This window comes from Phyllostomus hastatus, unplaced genomic scaffold (genome assembly GCF_019186645.2).
Source record: "Phyllostomus hastatus isolate PE091 unplaced genomic scaffold, TTU_PhHast_1.1 phas_scaffold_93, whole genome shotgun sequence".
Classification (NCBI taxonomy): domain Eukaryota; kingdom Metazoa; phylum Chordata; class Mammalia; order Chiroptera; family Phyllostomidae; genus Phyllostomus; species Phyllostomus hastatus.
In genome coordinates, this window is record NW_025334042.1 from 9,687,565 (window position 1) to 9,693,564 (window position 6,000).

The window sequence follows — 6,000 nt, forward strand, 5'->3', positions numbered from 1 at the left end:
TGTTTATTCTAGGATTTACAATATTCATCTTCAACTTGGTCCAGTCTTCTTCCAAATAATATTGTACTACCGCACACGTGAAGAACTTTGCTGCAGTGTACTTCCGCTTCCTCCTCCTTATTCTTTGTGCTACTGCTGTTATATGTTCTACTTTAATATATTATAAACTTCACAATATAATACTATTTTTGCTTTAAAGAGTCAACTATTTTTAAAGAACATATTAAAAGAAAAAATACTATTTTATATTTACCCACATATTTAGCATTTCTGATATTTATCCAGTATAATTTTGCTTATATAACTTCCTTTAATATTTTTTGTAACACAGGTCTTCTGGTGACAAATACTTTTCAATTTTTGTTTTAATTCATTGAAGGACATTTTTAATAACTACAGAACTCTAGGTTGACTTTTTCTTTCTTTCAGCACATTAAAATCCATTTACTTTAGCTTGAATTATTTCTAAAAAGAAATCTGAAGCTTATTCCCCTGTGAGTAATGTGCTTTTTACTCTCTACCTGCTTTGAAGATGTTTTTCTTTATAATTCATTTTCAGCAATTTGATTAAGATGTGCTTTGGTGTAGGGGTTTTTTTTGTGCTTATCATGCATGCAGTTTGTTGAGTTTCTTGGATCTATGACTTTATAATTTTTAACTAATTCGGGAGTATTTCAGACATTCTTTTTTCAAATAGTTTTCTTTTCTCCCTCCCTCTGTCTTTCTGGAACTCCAATTACATATATGTAAGTCTGCTTAATGTGGTTTCACAGATCACTGAGGGTGTATTTTTTTCATCTTTTTTTTCCCTCTCTGTGCTTTCAGTTTAGAAAATTTCTTTTCTTTCTTTCTTTATTGTTGTTTTATTACAGTTGTTCCAATTTTCCTCTGTTGCTCTACCTTGGCCCCATCCCCTGCCCCGCTCCCACAGTCAATCCCCACCCTGTTGTCCATGTCCACGGGTCATTCATGAATGTTCTTTACGTAGGTCCTTCCCCTTCTTTCCTCCTTTATCCCCCCACCTCTCCCTTCTGGTCACTGTCAGTTTGTTCTTTATTTCCATGTCTCTGGTTTTATTTTGCTCATTTGTTTTGTTCATTAGGTTCCACTTATAGGTGAGATCACATGGTATTTGTCTTTTACCGCCTGGTTTCTTTCACTTAGCACAATGCTTTCCAGATCCATCCATGCTGCTGTGAAGGGTAGCAGTTTTCTTTTCTTTTCTTTTCTTTTCTTTTCTATTTCCTTTTATTTTCTCTTCTCTCCTCCCTCCCTTCCTTCCTCTCTTTCTTTTTTTCTGCTGCATAGTACTCCATTGTATAAATGTACCACCATTTTTTGATCCACTCTTTTACTGATAGACACTTAGGCTGTTTCCAGAACTTGGCTATTGTAAATAACCAATAACTGCTATGAACACAGGGTACATAATGCTATTGTTACTGAACAGCAGCTGGGGTCCCACTGCCTGCCACCACTCTCTAGGCAAAATTCCAGAGGCAAAATATTGGTGATAAAGGAAAGGAGTCTTTATCAAAAGGTTCACAATTTTGGAAGCTCCACAATTGTGGAATAACAGCTTTCCACATTCATTAGTCACTTAAGCCGAGCCATTAAGGCTAAGCTCTGTAACACCTGAGTTCTATCATTCCCCCTGTTAGTTTTAATTATCTTATTTCTACAGGGTTAGTTTACAAACTAAAACAACAAAAGATAAAAAAGCTATACAACTTTGGAGGAATGGCAGGCTTCTGCCTCAGAGGTCGTCCCCTCTAGAACACCCAGAGAATAAACTTGCCACCCTCTGCCAGGTCAGCCTGACCTTAAGCTGTGCCTGGAGTTCCTTCCCATACCGTCCATTGGGAAATGCAGACAGTTGCAGCAGGATCATCCAGACCTCCTGGAGGAAGGAGCCTGAGAAAGCCAGAGAGGTCTTTCAAATCTTCTAACCCAGAATTCCATGTGCTCTGGAGGCACTCAGCTTCTCAGCCAATCCCATCCTAGATGGTTTACCAGTGCTTCAGCAAAAGTCTACGCCCCCTCCCTACTTCTCCCTAGTGATCTGATCAGATTCCTCTGTGTCACTATGTCTTAAAATTTATGGATTTTTTTCAAGAATACCTAAATCTGCTCTTAAGCCCATTACATGAATTTTTTATTTAAGCTAGCACTTCTCAGTGTAGAAGTAAAATTGTATCTTTTATTATAGCTGCCATCTATCTCCTCTTTATATTCATGTTTTCCTTTATGCCCTGGAACGTATTTAAAGTAGGTACTTGAAAACCCTTACCTGTGAATTCCAGCATTTCTGTCATGTCTCGACCTTTTTCTACGGACTTATTTGCCTTCTTATTTATGTATTATCTTTCTTAGTCACATGCCTGGTAATTTTTTATTGAAAACTAGACAGGATAAAATTAGGTTTTAGCTGTTTGGATTTAAATTTTTTTTAAAGTGGTGTTGAATCTTGTTTGTAAAGGAATTAACTTACTTTCATATTAGCTTGATTCTTTTGAATCCTGTTTCAAAAGAATTTGTTAAAGGTAATTAAAACATGCTCTAAATAGGAGTGCCCAACCTTTTGGCATCTCTGGGCCACAATGAAAAAAGAAGAGTTGTCTTGGGCCACACATTAAATATACAAACACTAACAAAAACTGGTGTGTAAAAAAAATATTTTAAGTAAATTTACAATTTTGTGTTGGGCTACATTCATAGCCATTCTCAGCTGCACATGGCCCCCGGGCCGTGGGTTGGACACCCCAGCATAAGTCTAAAGTATGTTTACCCTTACCCTTAAAGGATTATCCGTCTGGGGTCTCTACCAAGTGCTTCAGGCACGCGACGAGGTCTCATCTTTTTGACTGGTTGGGACTCAGCTGTCTCCGGGCTCTGTGTGAGCTCCGGGAATTTTCCATCTTATACCTTGTGAAGAGTTCTTTAACCAGGCTTCTAAAGTTTCCCCCTATGACTTTTCAGCTTAGTGTTCAGAAACAGACTCAAGGGGACTTCTATGAAGACTTCTTGAGCTATTTTCCTCATAATCTGTCCTCTAAGTTTCTGCTCCACATATTTCATTTGCTTCAGTTTCCCCAGCCTCTGTCTCCTGAGGAACTACCTCGTTCTATGTATATTCCCTCTCCCTGATCCATAGTCAGGAAAGTACCTTCAGAAAAAAACCAGAGAGATTAGTGGGCTTAAATAACTTGTTTTCTTTCTTTTAGGGTTTACAGACTTACATTTCTATTGTCCAGCATCTTAAAACAGGTGTTTCTTATATTTCTCCAATTTTCTAGTTGTTTGCAATGGGAGGATAAGTCCAGGACCAGTTACTTCATCATAGCTTGCAAAGAAAGTTTTATTTTCAATGATTATCTGCTCGTGGCCAATCTTGTTTCATCTATATCTCCAGCTCCACTCCCACCTTCCCTAAATATATCACAGACACTACCAATTTTAATTGATAGTAGGTGGAATGATTGCAAACTCAATTGTGAGTAACTACTTGAAGGAACACTACTTAAAAGTTGATTTTGTGCCACAGATGCTGGAATGTACCGTCTGGGCATTAGTACCTTCTTTATCTTGTCTTCAAATCTATGGTTCAGCTGACACTCAATAAAGTATTTTTAAAAGTTTTTAACTCATTTGAATTCACTGTGAAGCAATCTATTGAAGTGACGATGTATATTGGTTTTTTCTTTTAGAAAGACAGCACACTATATTTGAATTACAGAGTCTTAGCATAGGTATCAATTGATGATTATCTAAATGTTATATTCTTGTTGCTTATTCATGAACCTTAGTTGGTTGAGTATCTGTCAGGCAAGAAAATTGAAGGAGCTAATAATTAATCATTTTGATACCTATTATTTGGATATTATCCAAATTAAGGCATTTATTAGTTAATGCTTCTCTCTTTACCATTTGAGCTGCCTGCAGTAAGTGAACTAAACATTTCTACATGTTAACATTTCCCAAAGTAGGTTCAGAAGGCTGCAGAATAAATACCATAAATGGCAAAAAGCCTTTAACACCCTAGCCAAAACACCGACCTATTGTAAACACCTTACAAAAACATAAGAGATGCATTCTCTGTCAATAGAAGTGACATTACAGTATACTTTTCTTCTAGGAATGTAAATGATGTTATTAAGAAAACATTTTTTTTCTTTCTTAGTAAATTCAGGTGTTAGTATAATATGAGTACTGGTATTTTATTTTATTTTATTTTACTTTAGGTGTAATGCCAACAATAAATGGAAAAAGTTAAAAATTCATGGATTTCTTCCATTTTAGCACAAAGCTAGTAAGGTGGTTGTAGTAAAAATGTCAGTAGAATTATATGGCTAGGTTTTAATTTTAACTGACAATAATTTGTTGATTAAGACATAGTTCATTTATTGTCATGAATTCTATCAAAGTGCTTTTCTTTTTACACACCGGACACAGCTCACAGGGGAGCTACGAGGATGAGGACAGCAGTTCCGTCACTAGAGGTGTGCACTGCCCGGTGGGAGTGTGAATGTCACTGGCGGTTTTTGTGTCCTGGCTAGTTCAGTGGTTCTCCACACTGAGACCCAGTATTCCCAGTGTGGTTGTCTTATTTTCTGTTTCATTTGTGGGGTTTTTCCATGTTTTTAAATGTTTAAAATTTTATAGGCAGTAAAATTCACTTTTCTTGATGTGCGTGTCAATAAGGTCTAACGAATACACTGAATCATACTGTCACTGCCTCAGTCAAGACTCATTCAGAACAGCTACTGTTTCTCCCCCACCCCACAAATTCCTGCACGCTGCCCCTTTGTAATACACCTTCTTGGGAACCCCTATCTTCTGGCAGTCACTGACATGCTCCCTGTTTTATGATGGTTTTCCAGAATGTCACATAAATGAAATCACACAGTATATAGACTTTACAGACTGACCAAAACCTGCCTTTTTTATAAGAAATATTCTGTTATTCCCACTTTACTATCCACAAATAGAATCCAAACATAATGTTTTTTTTATTCTGACACATGTAATTTCAAAACAATAAATATATAAGGGAAGCGAAAAATCAACTATAAAATAATATGTGTCCAAAATGAAAATGATTAAGCACAGCTATTCTTGACCTAATAAAGTAATCAGATGCTTGCATCTACTTTAATGAAAGCATTTGGTTTTGAGAGAAGTAAGAAGATCAGAAGCTGTTATGTATAAAAAGTATAGGGGAATGAAAAAAGTTAGAGGTGTGATGTGATTTTTCCAGAACGTGAATAATTCTTGGTAAAGATCCAAATAAAACCAAACACAATCTTACCTCTCACAGAATCTTACTATTCCCAGTAGTTGCATTTCTGGAAAATTCAGTGTATTTTAACACTGTGTGTTTATATGTAAAATGGAGCTAGGTTTCTAGGTTCAGATAATTATAAATGAGTTTTCATCTATGTGACTCTCCCGTGGCGTAATCAAATACATGTAGACAGTGGGACAATTCGTGTGTAGTCTTCTCTTATACGTAGGAGGACATCTGCCATCCCCAGCATTCACCCTGCAAGATCCCAACAATATCCCTCAACATTTCTGAAATGCTTCCTAGCAAGTGGCAGTTGAGATTCACTGGCTGAGATGAAGTAACTCTCATGCCATCCAATACTGTCATCTTGTATTAATGTTTACCAAATTTTTGATTACCAATTTAATTCTGTACATACTTTGTACAAGGAAAGGGAAGTCTGAAAGTGCAGACTTTTGCATTCTAGTTTCCAGAAATATATTCCCCATAATGAAAATCAATAAAGTATCATTTTGGTTCATCCCAGTTCTGTTTTGAGTTTGCTGCAATCCTGAACAACTTGAAAATAGCAAAATTGAGGTTTGTCTTAACAAAATTAACTTCCTATTTTGTGGTAACTCTGCCAAGGTATTGCCCCTCCATATGTTTTATTTTCACAATGAGCAAATCTCCCTTGAAATTTTGAATGTGTGTTTTTTTTAATGCAGGAATGC